Source organism: Arachis ipaensis, chromosome B06 (assembly GCF_000816755.2).
Source record: "Arachis ipaensis cultivar K30076 chromosome B06, Araip1.1, whole genome shotgun sequence".
Lineage (NCBI taxonomy): Eukaryota > Viridiplantae > Streptophyta > Magnoliopsida > Fabales > Fabaceae > Arachis > Arachis ipaensis.
Window position 1 is genome coordinate 37507926 of NC_029790.2, and position 16960 is coordinate 37524885.

Sequence of the window (16960 nt, forward strand, 5' to 3'; positions counted from 1 at the left end):
GTTAGATTATAATTTCTCTTATTAATGTTATTTGAGGTATTTCAGTTTATGATTGCTTTCTTTAATTTATGTTATTGTTGCTTTACATCTGAAGGCATTTTTATTCCAGCAAATTTACTTTTTCCCCTTTTGGTTTTGGTTAAGTAGTAACTCAGGAGTTATCTTATCTCAACATAACTGATAACTGTTATCTTTGCTAATTGAATTGAACTTCAATAATCCCAACCTTTTCTTAGGAAATAAATAGGATTTGAAGATCAAACTAATTAGTCCCTTGACTTTCCTTTGCTTTAGTAAAGGTTAACTAAGTGGAATTAAGATTCAACTTTCATTATTGTTGAGAAGGGTAACTAATTTGGACTTCCAATTTCTCATCCCTTGCCAAAAGTTTGCTTTACAGTATTTATTTATTTTTAATTGCCATTTAAATTATTATTCATATTTGTTCCTCATTCTTGAAACCCCAAATCTACAATCTCCATAACCAATAATAAGAACATACTTCCCTACAGTTCCTTGAGAAGACGACCCGAGGTTTGAATACTTCGGTTAACAATTTATTTAGGGGTTTGTTACTTGTGACAACCAAAACGTTTGTACGAAGGGATTTCTATCGGTTTAGAGACTATATCTATAACGCGACTATTTTTATGAAATTCTTTACTGGCAAAAATCCTAACGTCAACGGGTTGCTACAATTGATGAGTTTCTTCAAAGGGTTGTGCGGGTGAACTTGTTTGTTGCCCCATTTGAAGCTTTTCCATTCCTTTCCTTCTTGGTGGTCAACCTAAAAGGAGAGAAAAAGAAATAAAATTAAGCCTACAACAAAGATATGAAAGTAATTAGAACATAGGGGGGCTAATGCCAAATAAAATTATGGTTCTCAAATACATGGTAGCTACAACATGTGAGTGAGAAAACAACATAAGCTAAGGCATATTAACTAACACTTTATGCAAGAGTAAAGTCAAGGCATGAAGAGCACTCAAAAGCATCAAGTTCTACTAGAAAGAGTGGGTCATGAAAGACATGCAAGTTCATATCAATGCACAAAGAATATAAGAGTCATACAAGATTAAGCATTGAATTAAAAGTTTCATCACCCAACAATATCAAACAAGTTAAGAAGCACCAAGATTAACCAAAAAAATTCTCAACAATTGAGTAAAAGAATTCAACACCATTATTAAAATAAGAAACTTAGAAAAGAAGATAAGAACAAGCTATAAATTATTTTTTTATTATTATTATTAATTTTTTTTTTAAAGAAAAAAATTTTTTCAAGAGAGGAAGAAGAAGAAAAAGAAAAAAATAGAAAGAAAGAAGAAGAAAAGAAGAAAGAAGGAGAAAGGAGAAAAATAGGGTGCAAATTCGCGCATATGCACCATGCGTGCTTGGGCGCGCATGCAGCAAAAACAATCCCCGCGCGCGCGCCATGCGTGCTTATGCGCGGATGCGGCAGGGACAATCGGCGCGTGCACGCCATGCGTGCTTACGCGTGGATCGCCTGGCACAAAGTAGGCATAAAGTGGGTACAACTCTCGGGTTTTAGTACTAGGAGTTGTGAAACCACAGCGGCGCACGCGCGCACTGCACGCTTGGGCGCCGATGCCCGATTTTTTTTTTTCAAAAACAGGGCACTCTCTTAATCTATAAGCATTCTAAAACAATCAAAAATCAAATTTAACAACAAATCTTTTTAGTTTTGAAAAATTTTCAAACATACTAAAAACAAAACTTATACTACAAGTAAAATGCAATTCAACAATAACTAGACTAATCAAAGCAAACTAAGAAACAACTAATCAATCAAAGCAAAATGTATAAGAGCATAGAAAATAACAAAAACTACCTATAATGGCAACTCAATTTCTTCATTTATTATATCTACAAGAGAATGGAAAGTGGTTACCATGGTGGGGTGTCTCCCACCTAGCACTTTTATTTATTGTCCTTAAGTTGGACTTATGGGGAGCTCCTCTTAAGGTGGCTTGTGCTTGTAACCATCTTGGAACATCCACCAATGCTTGAATCTCCAATAAGCTCCATTCTTCAATGTTAATATCTTCAAGCTTTGGTGGAGTTCTTCACAAACCATGAGCTCCCAAAGTTGATTTTCCTTATGCGATCCGAGATCCCACACTTTGTTTTGACACCCATCTTCAAAGTGATCATCATGATTCTACTTGGGTGGTTTAGCCTTGGAATTCTCAAAGAAGCCTCCAAACAACTTCCTAGACCCATACAATTTAACTCCACACCAAACCTTGCAATCAAACTTTGAGCAAGCAACCATAATGAACCTAGAATGATGTTTCTAACCACTAGACAACTCTCTCCTACTCTTAATTTTACAAAGAGCTCTAAGTTGACCATCATTTTCAATCAAACCATATTCAAGTGGGAAATTAAAGCTTAGAGATAAAAATTTTACCCACTTGAATGTTGTGTTAGATGGTGACTTAGGGAGGGGGACCTCCCCACACTTAGCCAAAGCGAGGTCTACGCCCTTGTGCTCCTTCTTGACTACCTCCACCTCTTCACAAGCTTCTTCAATTTCAATTTCTTGCTCACCAACTTCTGCTATACACCCTTCATTGCTCAAACCATGTGTTGGAGGTTGTGCACGGTCCTTCTTGTCATCAATTTCACAACACAATGAAGGAGATTCATCAATTCTAAAAGACTCATTAGTTGGTGTGGAATCATCTTCAATGATGGAGCTTGCTTCTTGCTCAACCTCCTCCTCTTGGTAGCTTCCTTCCAATTCAATCTCTTCTTCATTGCTTACCAAGGGTATGGGAGGTGAGGCATCTTCTTCCTTACCTTCTATGTCAAACCCAATTGGAGAGGATTCAATTGTACATAAGAATTCTTCAATGATTGAATCCATCTCTTGGTCAACCTCTTCAAAGGCTTCAACCACTTCTTCCGGCTCAATTGTCTTAACATCCTCCCCTTGTGGCAATCCTTGTTTCACCCTTTCTTCTACACCTTGAAGCTCTAAACTCACTCCCTCACTATACTCCTTGATTGCTACTCCACATTCAACAATGGGAGTTCCTTGATCGCATAGGCTTAGGCGGAAGGAGACCATATTGCTAACGGCTTCTGCTAGGGTAGCCATCTTGGCTTCTAGCTCCTTAAACTCCTTTTGGTTCTCTTCTTGCCTTCGAATGTAAGAACTAAAACATTCTTTAAGAGGATCATCCATTGGAGGTGGTGTGGAAAAAGAAGGTTCATTGTTTGAGAAGGAGGTTTCATAATTGGAAGTTGGTTCATCTTGGTAAGGGTATGGAGGCGGTGTATATTGAGGTGGTTCTTGAGAGTAATTGTGTTGGAATGGTGGTGGTTCCATGTGTGGTTCATATGGTTCATAAGGTGGTCGGTATGGTGGATAAGGATTAGGGTCATAATGAGGTGTTTGGTGGTAGGGGACTTGTGAGTAAGGTGGTTCAAAGTCATGTTGAGGGGTGGTTCATAGGCATGTGGTGGTGGTTGTTGACAATTACAATAAGGGTCACCACATCCATTAGATTGATATGCATTAGGATTGGAGTTATACCTATAAGAAACCAGAGGGGGTTGTTGCCAAGAAGGGTGATCAATCCTTTGAGGCTCCTCCCACCTTTGATTGTTCCATCCTTGATGCACATCCCCATTGTAGTTCCCATTTCCTACAACATAATTTGAGCCAAACTCATAGCCAAAGTGAGGATGAAAATTCATAATAGCAAATAAAAATAAAAGCTAACAAAAATAAGCAACAAAGTCCTAAAACTAACAAAGACTAACAAATAAGCAAAAAGCAAACATATTCACAATATTCACAATAGCCAACAATATAACACCATTGCAACTCCCCGGTAACGGCGCCATTAATTTGATGGTGAGGATTTATACCGGTTCGGAATTCCACAAAATAATTCCGTTGTTAGTATAGTCCAAACCAATAGTCAATCCTCAAATCAAATTAAATTTTGGTTGTCACAAGTAACAAACCCCAATAAAAATTAACCGGAGTATTTGGACTCCGGGTCGTCTCACAAAGAATTGCAGTGAAGTGCTCAATTATTGGCTATGAAGATGTAAGGGGGGTTTTGATTGATAAGAGAGCAAGAAATTAAATGGCAAGAAAAGTAAAGAGAGCAATTAAAGAAAGCAATTAATAAAGAGAGACATTCATGGCAAGAATTGAGATCATAGGCTTCCTATCCTAGTCATACAATGATTAATTCATCTTATTTAGTCAACTCCAACAAATAGGGAGAAAGTCAAACAAGATTAATCAATCATACCACAAATATAAACAAGAATTTATCTTATTACGTCATCTCCAACATTGGAAGAAGATATAGGTTATCTTCCATGAGAGAAAGTCTAACAAGACTAGCTAATCTCAATCCAAAAGTCCTAATCAACTTACTAATTAAATTAGCAAAAGATTAGCGTCAATGGAAACAATATTAGCTAACAACTCTAGATCACCAACATGAGTTGGGTTTTTATGACTCAAGATTGCCTAATTACTCTTTCCAAGCCAAGAATGCTCAAAAATCTACTCTAAAGCCGAACCAAGCATTTTCTCAAACACTTGGTGGGTACAAAGGGAAAGCATGGTAAATGAGCAAGAATAGTAAAATCTACCAACTACAAATTGCAAGGAAAGTAAATCAACAATTCAAATCATCAATTAAAAGAACATCAACATTAAATTTCATTAAATGTAAACAAGATCCAACAAGGGTTCATCAACATAAAAATAACAAAATAAAGGAAATAAACAAGAGAAACTAAGAAGATTAAGATGTAACAACAAGAAATTAAAAGGAAAACTAAATCAAAATAAGAATTAAAAGTGAGATTCAAGAAAATTAAACCTAAACTACCCTAAAATCTAGAGAGCATGGAGAGCTTCTCTCTCTAGAATTCTACCCTAAAACATGATGAAAACTAAATTATGACTACTTGGTTCATTCTCCCCTCAATCCTTGGGTTCAATAGCATCAGAAATGAGTTGGATTGGGCCCAAAATGAGCTAGAAATCGCTGGCCACGATTTTTCTTTAGTGGACCCACGTGCTCCATCGGCGCGCGCATACATGGCACGTGCGCGCCCCTATGCATCAGGAAACATATGGCAAATTTATATCATTTCAAAGCTCGGATGTTAGCTTTCCAACGCAACTAGAACCGTCTCATTTGGACCTCTGTAGCTCAAGTTATGGTCGTTTGAGTGCGAAGAGGTTAGGCTTGACAGCTTTACGGTTCCTTCATTTCTTCATGAGTTCTCCCACTTTGCATGCTTTTCTCCTCACTTCTTCCATCCAATACTTGCCTTCTAAACCTGAAATCACTCAACAAACACATCAAAGCATCAAATGGAATTAAAGTGAATTAAAATCACCAATTTTAGGGCCTAAAAAGCATATTTCACATTTAAGTACAAATCAAGGGAGAATTGCAAAACCATGCTATTTCATTGAATAAATGTGAGAAAAGTTGATAAAATCCCCCAAATTAAGCACAAGATAAACCACAAAATTGGAGTTTATCACTGCCTTATCAAGATTTTTACCTTGTTTAGCTTCCATGTCTTCTTGCTTTTTTCAAATGCTCAAAAAGAAAAATAATTTTAATTGGGATAATAATTGTGAAACTACTTTTTCAAACCTCAAAATTATTCTTTCAAAACCTCTGATTTTGTAAAAGCCTGAATGCAGGGAGGAACTTTATCTTTATTTATCTATCACTGACTGGGTTGTTAGTTCTGTTCTTGTTACAGAAAGGAATAAGGTACAAAATCCTATTTACCTTGTTTGCAAATTACTGCAAAATGCCGAGCTTTGATATCCGAATATAGAAAAGCTCGCCCTAACTTTTGTATTCTCAGCTAGACGTCTCCGACTTTATTTTCAGAGCCATATCATTAATGTTCGGACTAACCAACCACTTCAACAAGTGCTAATAAAGCCAAAATTAGCTAGACGACTAATAAAATGGTCTATCGAACTGTCTGAGTTTGATATCAGATATCACAGCCGAGGATCCATCAAATCATAATATCTTGCGGATTTTGTCGCCAAGTTTACTGCTCATAATTTCAATGAACTGCTCATAGAATGGACACTTTATGTAGATGGTACCTCAACTCACAAGGGTGTGGGGATGGTATTCTTCTTGAAGATGGTAATGGAATTGTGCTGGAATATTCTCTATGTTTCTCTTTCAAGACAAGCAACAATCAGGCTCGAAGTCAACATTCCTGAGATAAAGGTACATTGTAACTCTTTATTAGTAGTACAATAAGTGAATCAATCGTTTCAAGTCAAAGACCTCTTTTAACAAAAATATTTAAAAATTGTTAAATCCCTCATTTCTTCTTTTTCAAAATTTGAAATACATCATATTCCAAGGGAACAAAACCACCAAGCTGACATTTTATCCAAACTCGCCACCACACAATCACACACTTCAACTCTTTTACAATCTACTTTAGGTATACCAAGTATCAATTTAATTGATATTTTAAGCACCACCCAGGATCATGAGCAGCAATGGCCCTATATCCAGTATTTGAAAACTAGAAATGTTCTGTTCGAAATTGATAATTTGAAAAAATTCAAATGACAATCTTCCTTCTTTACATTATTAAATAACCTATATAGATGAGGTTATACTCGTCCACTATTGAAATGTTCAAATAGGTCAGAGGTAGATCTCGCCTTAGCCAAGGCCCACAAAGGTATCTGCAGTACACACATAAGAGCTTGGAGTCTATCTTCAAAAATTCTCCATGCCGGCTTCTTTTGGCCGAGCTTACAGAAAGATTATCATCAAAAGGTAAAAACTTGCACAAATTGCCAAAAACATGCACCCATAATACATGTCCCAACCGAGCTATTGCACAACTCTGAAGTAAGTTGGCCCTTTTATCAATGCAAAATCAATATTCTCGATCCATTCCCATTGCACCAAGTCAGGAAAATTTTTAGTTGTAGCTATTGACTATTTCTCTAAATGGATTAAGGTACAATCATTAGCCAAAATCGCATCCCAACAAATGATTTCTTTCATTTGGAAGCATATTATATGCAGATTTGGTATACCACAACATGTTATCACTAACAATGGTCGCCAGTTTTTCGATCATAACTTTACATATTTTTTATAGAATTTAAAGATCCACCAACAATTATCTTCAGTTGAACATCCAAAAACTAATGGATTAGCTGAAGCAGCAAGTAAAGTCGTCTTACATGCCTGGAGAAAGAAATTAGATGATGCTAAAGGACGTTGGGCCAAGTTAATCCCATAAATTCTTTGTAGATACAACACAACTATACATTCTACCACCAAGGAAACCCTCTTCCGCTTAGTATATAGATCAGACGCTATGATTTATTTGGAGATCTCTCAATCCTCATTGCATACACAAATAACTAACCAACATGAAGCTCAACAGCTAGACCTGAATTCCATAGAAAAAATTCGAGATATAGTCACTCTTCACCACCGAACAATGCAGCACAAAATAACTCGACGATACAATCAAAAGGTCCATCTTCGCTCATTTTAAGTCGGCGACCTGGTGCTAAAAAAAACTGAGCAAGTCAGACGGCCTTCATCTCATGGAAAACTTGCAGCCAAATGGGAAGGCCCATTCCGAGTTGATGAAGTCTTAGGAAATGGAGCATACATAATTCAATCTCTAGATGGTACAATTTTACCTAATACTTGGAATATCTGATGAGATATTTTGGAGGAAAAATAAATCTCTTCCAAAACACCACAAATCTAACCGGCAAGTGCACCGGGTCGCATCAAGTAATAAAAACTCACGGGAGTGAGGTCGATCTCACAGGGATTGAAGGATTGAGCAATTTTAGTTTAGCGGTTGATTTAGTCAAGCGAATCACGATTTGGTTGATGGTTTTGTGACTTGCAGAATTAAATTGCATTGAAGTAAAGAGAACAAGAAATAAATTGCTGAAACTTAAAGGACAAGAAATTAAATGACAGAAACTTAAAGTGCAAGAAATGTAAATTGCGGAATCTTAAAGTGCAAGGAATGTAAATTGCTTGAAATGTAAAGGGGATTGGGATGTGGATTTGTAGAAATTAAACAAGGAAAAATTAAATTGCATCAAACAGAAGAGTAAAAGGGAATTGGGATTGAACCGGAAATGAAGCAGAAAAGTAAATGAACATAAGAAGCAGTAAACAGGGAATTGAAATGGAAATTAGATCTCAGGACCCAGAGACTAGAAAACCAAGTCTAGATCTCAATGCCTTCCTAGATCCAACAAGAACAATTGCAAGGGAATTGTAAATTGCAAAGAAAAGAGATGAAGAACAATGAACCGGAAATGGAATTCAATTAACAGTAAAGAAACAGAGAGATCCAAGATTGAGATTGAAACAGAATTTCTTCAATTCTCCAATCCAAGATCCAAGACAAATGTAAAATGAAATTGAAAGCAATGAAAACAAGGAATTAAAGTTCACTCAAGTTCAAAAGCTCTCCGAAAACTATTATGAAAATTCTAAAAGGAAAGCTCCCTCAATAACTTGAATTCTATCCTATCTATACACTTTCTTCAAATGATCTTAAAGCCTTGAGTTGGGCCTTTGCTCTTGGTGGAATTGGGTTGAAAGAGGCCTTGGTTGATTGCTCTTGAAGTTTGAAGAAGAACCAAAGTGAACCAATTGAACCAGTTTTGAAGTTAGCCAAAGTTGGACCAAAAGTTTGAGCCAAAGTTAGGGGTCTAACTTTGGCTCCAACTTTTCATATCAGTTGGCACATTTTTTCTGGTTTGGACGTTGGTGCCAACGTTAGGGGTCTAACTTTGACCCTAACGTTGGCCTTGTTCTTTTTCTTGCCTCAAAATTGTTTAATTCCTCTATCCTTCTTTTCAAAGAACTTTTCATGTGATGCATTTCTTGGAAATTGAATGCAAGCAAGTTTTGAAGATGAGAATGTTGTGAATGATAAAACATCTTGCTTATTGAATTATAAAGAAAGAAATTATACTATGCATGCAGGCAGGGGTATATAGAAAGAAACTATACTATGCAGACAGGCAGGGCAATCAAGGATACAATCCAACTTTCAATCACAGCAATATTTGATGTAGAACAATCACTTAACAATACAACCTGTTGGAGTTCAATTGCTTTTCTTTTTCTCATCATCATCATTGCTGGCCTTTAGGTTCATCTTTTGTTCTTTGGTTGATGATGCTCAATCCTTCCATCAGCTTGTATGGACCTCTGCAATGATATTGAAAGTTGCTTGTTCCCCAAGCACTTGAAAAATGGTTAGCTTGCACGATTTATTTGTGGGCCTTTGTACTTACTTTGGTGTGGGAACACCAAACTTAGTACCTTGCCAATGCATCAGATTAACCATGTGTAAAACTCTTTTTCTTCTTTTTCAAAAGTGATAGAACTGGAAACTATGAAAAACAGTAAAATGGCTAACTAGTTCATCCAGTATGCTTGAAGCCTACATTATGCAGAAAGTGAGAATGTGTGTTTTAATGGGGTTTTGGTGGAACACCAAACTTAGAATCTTTCATTCTCCCTTAGACTGTTTTGGTGTGCAACACCAAACTTAGCTTCTTGCATTATAGATAAAACCAATTAACCTTTTTATTAAAATAGTTGTGAACAGAAAACTACCTCAGGTTGGGTTGCCTCCCAACAAGCGCTCTTTTATTGTCACTAGCTTGACATCCTTCACTCTGTGCTCATGGAAGTTGAGGCTTCTGTTGCCTTAGATTTCCTCCTCTTGCTGTAGGATTCCTTTCCTCCATGACCTGTACAATCACAAGAAACAGAGAGATCCAAGATTGAGATTGAAACAGAATTTCTTCAATTCTCCAATCCAAGATCCAAGACAAATGTAAAATGAAATTGAAAGCAATGAAAACAAGGAATTAAAGTTCACTCAAGTTCAAAAGCTCTCCGAAAACTATTATGAAAATTCTAAAAGGAAAGCTCCCACAATAACTTGAATTCTATCCTATCTATACACTTTCTTCAAATGATCTTAAAGCCTTGAGTTGGGCCTTTGCTCTTGGTGGAATTGGGTTGAAAGAGGCCTTGGTTGATTGCTCTTGAAGTTTGAAGAAGAACCAAAGTGAACCAATTGAACCGGTTTTGAAGTTAGCCAAAGTTGGACCAAAAGTTTGAGCCAAAGTTAGGGGCCTAACTTTGGCTCCAACTTTTCATATCAGTTGGCACATTTTTCTGGTTTGGACGTTGGTGCCAACGTTAGGGGTCTAACTTTGACCCTAACGTTGGCCTTGTTTAGTGCTAGTGGCGCCAACATTAGCCTCCAAGTTAGGGGGCTAACGTTGGCGCAAACGTTGGCCCCTCTCCCTTATATTTTCATATGCCAACGTTAGCCTCCAAGTTAGGGGGCTAACGTTGGCGCAAACTTGGGATGGCCAGGGAGGAAATTTCAAGTTCCAACGTTAGCCTCCAAGTTAGGGGGCTAACGTTGGGGCTAACTTCTTGCTTCCTGGTTCAATTTCACTTATTCCATTGTCCTCTCTTCACTCCTAGCCATTCCTTCTTGCTTCAACCTTTCTCCAAGCCTTCTTCACCTATCATTAATCAACCAAACTCATCAAAGCTATGCTCAAAATCATGAGATATTCATTCTTTCATAATATGCAACAAATATAGCATAAAACCTCATGAAATGGCATAAATTCATATATGGTTGGTTCAATCAAGGGAAACATGAAAATCTACTCAATTAGCTTGCTTGTAGCTCAAGAAAGTGCATAATTTTAATGAAAACAAAAGAAAAAGACTAACTAAAATAGGCTAGGATGACTTGTCATCAATATCTCCTCCTTAAAACAATATTATAGTTAAAAGACATGGACAAGCTTGTACTCTTTTTCCTACTCACAAGATTTTTCCCAAAGAAAATTTTGCTTGGAAAGCTTTTAACGAGGCATGCCTACTTGTAGCTTTGTAAACAAGGGTCATATAACAATCTATTGTGGCTCAGGACAAGCTGATTTATATATCAATTATCTCTTTATCCGATCTTTGTCGAATTCGACCTGTGACTATCAAATGCAAATTATGACTAATATGTCATCTGAGTTCGTTCTTCCTTCAATCACATGGTCAATAAACATCACAACTTTACCCATTTGTGGTAACCTTTTTTAGAATGGATCCAAATCAAAATTTTACCATATCAAATTACCAACATGATACCTATGCATCATCACATAGTCACCAAAATTGACATGGCTATCTCTAAAGATTATGCAAATTTTCATTAGAAGAAAGTATACCAAACTATGGGCAAACTCAATCAAACTTCAAAAAATTCCATTTACAAACTCATTAGTCATTCCATGGAGCCAAAACAACTGGCCAAATATAAAACCAAAATCATCAAGATCGACGATCAAGATTTTTTTTACAACTTAATCATTGTCTTCAAAATAACAAAAGCATAAAAACAAAATGCTAACAACAAACCATACATGAATCTGCCAGGTTTTCATCTTCTTCCTTAGCAGCTTCATCATCATTTACCAGCATTCCTTCACGGACTACTTTACTCGGATCCATCTGGGACAAATCTTGGTTAGGTGAAAAAGTATTACCGTCAGTTAGGAATTTCACACAAATAAATTCCGTTGATAGTATAGTTCCTAACCAACAAATAATACTCAATCAAAGTTTTAATTTGTTTGTCACAAGTACAAATCCCAATGAAAATAAACCAAAGTATTCAAACCTTGGGTCGTCTCACAAGGAATTGCAATGAAGTGATCAATTATTGGCTATGAAAGAACAAGGGGGTTTGATTTGTAGTTGGCAAGAAAAGTAAATAACAAGAAAGTAAATGACAAGAACTAATAAAGAAAGGGAAAGAACTCTTGGCTAGGCATAGGAATTGAGATCACCCATCCTTGTCTACAAACCATATATTGACAATTATAAGAGACCAACACATTTAGTCTACTTCTATGCTTGAAGTACGTACAATGTCTACTTCAATGATTGAAGTACGTCAAATAGGCTTAATCAACATCAATCCATAAATTTTAACCTAGCTACTAATTGACTTAGTAGTAGGCTAGCGTCAATGGTTATCAAATTGACCACTAAGGGTTCTCAAATCACTAATTCAATGATACCCAATGACTCAAGGTCACTCAATTCCCTTAGCCTAGGCCAAGAGTAAAGAAAACTACTCTAAAACTAGTGAAAATATTTTATCAAACACCTAGAGTGCAATAAAAGTAAACATCACAAAATGCAAGAATTAATGAAAGTTATAACTACCCAATGTAAGAAACAATAATAACAACTCAATTAAACAATAAGAACAAGAAAACATAAATTGCATTAATGGAAATTGAAATCAACAAGAGTGCATCAACATAAAAATAACATGAAAGGGAAATTAACAACAAGAACTAGAAGAGCAAAGGTGTAATAACAAGGAATTAAAAGGGAAAACTAAATCAAAACAAGAATTGAAAGATAAATTTAAGAGAGATTAACCTAACTTTATCCTAATTTCTACCCTAAATCTAGAGAGAGGAGAGAGCCTCTCTCTCTAGAGTTCTACCCTAAAACATGATGAAAACTATACTATGACTACTCCCCCATTCCCTTAGCAATCCTTGGGTTCAAAAGCATCAGAAATGAGTTGGATTTAGGCCTCCTTGAGCTCAGAAATTGCTCCCAGCTATTGCCTTTAGTGAGGTCACGTGCTGCTCGTCACGCGTACACATGGATCACGCGTACGCGTCACATTGCAAAATTCCTTTTCACGCGTACACGTGGGTGACACGTGCGCGTCACTAGCGAATCTCTTTCTCACGCGTACGCATGGATGACGCGTGCGCATGGCCTTGAGTTTAGCAAATCCTCATTTCTTCATGAATTCTCCATTTTTGCATGCTTTTTCTTCATTCCTTCAACCCAATCTTTGCCTTCTAATCTTAAAATCACTTAACAAACATATCAAGGCATCAAATGGAATTAAAGTGAATTAAATTTATCAATTTTTGGGCCTAAAAAGCATGCTTTTACTCTTAAGCACAAATTAGGAGAAATTCACAAAACCATGCTATTTTATTGAATAAATGTGAGAAAAGTTGATAGAATCCCCTGAATTCAACACAAGATAAACCACAAAATTGGGGTTTATCAAACCTCCCCACACTTAAACTAAGCATGTCCCCATGCTAAACCTAAAAAGACAAGAAAAGGGGTATGAACATTTATTCAATGAAAATAAACTATATGAGCCTATCTATATGCATGCAACTAAATGCACAATGCTTCTATCTACTTGGTTAAAAGTAAATCAATTCCTCAAGAACGTATATGAACAAGTAGGGCTAAGATTATATGACGATTCATGAATCCCACCAATTCAAATATATAAAATGAAGTATAAACAAACTTGCAAAAAGAAAGCTCATGAAAGCAGAGAACAAGAAATTGAGCATCGAACCCTCACAGGAAGTGTATCCGCTCTAGTCGCTCAAGTGTATAGGGTTGATTCACTTAATTCTCTTCTAATCATGCTTTTCAAGATTTGTTTTTCACATAACAATCAACAATTATTCAATACATGCATACATTTATCATAAGGACTTATTCATAGGTTGTAATGGGGTTAGGGTAAAGGTAAGGATGCATATGGTCAAGTGAGCTTGAAATTTGAATCTTTGATTAACCTAAGCTCTCACCAAACGCACATAACAACCTATACAATTCTAATACAATACCTAGCTACCCATGATTCCCACTTTTTTTTTCACATACTCAAGCATTCTCTTTAATTCACATTCCATATGCATTGTTATTATCACTTTACTTTGGGGCATTTTTGTCCCTTTTTTATTGCTTTCTTTTTCACTTTTTCTTTTTCTTTTGTATATTTTTTTCTTTTTATTTTTCTTTATCATTTTTTTCTTTAAAGTATATACAAACATATCAATGCATATGGTTTTACATATTTAATGCATGAGTATGTACCCAATCCCATGATTTTCAACAAAAATACAAAATACACTTTTACCTCAACCAATATTCCCAAGCTTTTCCACACTTAAATGATAAACACTCTCACTAGCTAATGAGCGGATAATTTATACGCTTTTTGGCATTGTTTTTAGTATGTTTTTAGTAGGATCTAGTTACTTTTAGGGATGTTTTTATTAGTTTTTATGTTAAATTCACATTTCTGGACTTTACTAGGAATTTGTGTGTTTTTCTGTGATTTCAGGTATTTTCTGGCTGAAATTGAGGGACTTGAGCAAAAATCAGATTCAGAGGTTGAAGAAGGACTGCTGATGCTGTTGGATTCTGACCTCCCTGCACTCAAAGTGGATTCTCTGAAGCTACAGAACTCCAAATGGTGCGCTTCCAATTGCGTTGGAAAGTAGACATCCAGGGCTTTTCAGAAATATATAATAGTCCATACTTTGGCCGAGTTTAGACGACGCAAAAGGGTGTTGAACGCCAGTTCTACGCTGCAGTCTGGAGTTAAACGCCAGAAACACGTCACGAACCAGAGTTGAACGCCAAAAACACGTTACAACTTGGCGTTCAACTCCAAAAGAAGCCTCTGCACGTGTAAACTTCAAGGTCAGCCCAAGCACACACCAAGTGGGCCCCGGAAGTGGATTTATGCATCAATTACTTACTTCTGCAAACCCTAGTAGCTAGTTTAGTATAAATAGGACTTTTTACTATTGTATTTAGAACATCTTATGATTTTTAGTTCAACTTGGGATCATATTGATCATGTTTGGGGGCTGGCCATTCGGCCATGCCTGATCCTTCATTACTTATGTATTTTCAACAGTAGAGTTTCTGCACTCCATAGATCAAGGTGTGAAGCTCTGCTGTTCCTCATGATTTAATGCAAAGTACTACTGTTTTTCTATTCAATTCAACTTATTCCGCTTCTAAGATATCCATTCGCACCCAAGAACATGATGAATGTGATGATTATGTGACGCTCATCATCATTCTCACTTATGAACGCGTGCCTGACAAACACTTCCTTTCTACATGCAAACAAGCTAGAATGAGTATCTCTTAGATATCTAATACAGAGGACCGAGTCCGAGATATTAGAATCTTCGTGGTATAAGTTAGAACCCATGGATGGCCATTCCTGAGATCCAGAAAGTCTAAACCTTGTCTGTGGTATTCTGAGTAGGATCTGGGAAGGGATGGTTGTGACGAACTTCAAACTCGCGAGTACTGGGCGTAGTGACAGACGCAAAAGGAGGGTGAACCCTATTCCAGTATGATCGAGAACCTCCAGATGATTAGCCGTGCCGTGACAGAGCATTTGGACCTTTTTCACAAAGAGGATGGGATTGCCCAGTTTGTTGGCGCCATTGCCAGGGAGAGAACGAACAACAAATTTTACAACCTGAGTAACAATTTCGCATACCAAGTTTTTGGCGCCGTTGCTGGGGATTGTTCGAGTTTGAACAATGAACGGTTCATCCTGTTGCTCAGATTAGGTAATTTTCTTCTTATTTTGTTTTCAAAAAGTTTTCAAAAATATTTCTCATCTGTTTTCGAAAATTATTCTAAATTTTTAAGAATGAATTCTAGTGTTTCATGAAGCATGTTAAAGCCTGGCTGGCTGTAAAGCCATGTCTAATTCTTTTGGACTGTGGCTTCCAACCATCAGCATAGAGGCAAGTTAATTGGAATATCAGCTGTTGCATGCCTGATTTATATCCTAAAGCTGGCTGGCTATTAAGCCATGCCCAACCCTTGGATTGGAGCTTTAGGCCAACATTGAAAGATTCCTAGGATTCTTACTAAAAATTTTGAATTTCTTATTTTCTTTTTCCTATATGTTTTTCGAAAAAAATTTAAAATAAAATACAAAAAAATTTAATAAAATCATAAAATCAAAAATATTTTGTGTTTCTTGTTTGAGTCTAGAGTCAATTTTTAAGTTTGGTGTCAATTGCATTTTTTTCTAAAAATTTATGCATTTTTCAAAAATTCATGCATTCATAATGTTCTTCATGATCTTCAAGTTGTTCTTGGTAAGTCTTCTTGTTTGATCTTTAAATTTTCTTGTTTTGTGTCTTTTCTTGTTTTTCATATGCATTTTTCGTTTGTTAGAGTCCAAGCATTAAATATTTCTAAGTTTGGTGTCTTGCATGTTTTCTTTGCATCAAAATTTTTTCAAAAATAAGTTCTTGGTGTTCATCTTGACATTCAAAGTGTTCTTGGTGTTCATCTTGACATTTATAGTGTTCTTGCATTCATCACATGTTTTGATCCAAAATTTTCATGCATTGAGTCTTTTTCATGTTTTTCTCTTTCTTCATTAAAAATTCAAAAATCAAAAAAATATCTTTCCCTTTTTCTTCTCATAAATTCGAAAATTTGAGTTGACTTTTTCAAAACTTTTTAAAATTTAGTTGTTTCTTATGAGTCAAATCAAATTTTCAATTTAAAAATCTTATCTTTTTCAAAAATCATATCTTTTTCATTTTTCTTATTTATTTTCGAAAATTTTAAAAATATTTTTCAAAAATTTTTTTCTTAATTTTATATCATATTTTCGAAAATATCATCAACAATTAATGTTTTAATTCAAAAATTTCAAGGTTGTTACTTACTTGTTAAGAAAGATTCAAACTTTAAGTTCTAGAATCATATCTTGTGATTTCTTGTGAATCAAGTCATTAATTGTGATTTTAAAAATCAAATCTTTTTCAAAACTAATTTTAATCATATCTTTCTATCATATATTTACAAATCATATCTTTTTCAAAAAAAATTTGATTTTAAAATATCTTTTCTAACTTCCTATCTTCTTATCTTTTCAAAATTAATTTTCAAAATTTGTTTCAACTAACTAATTAACTTTTTGTTTGTTTCTTATCTCTTTCAAAACTACCTAACCAACTATCCCC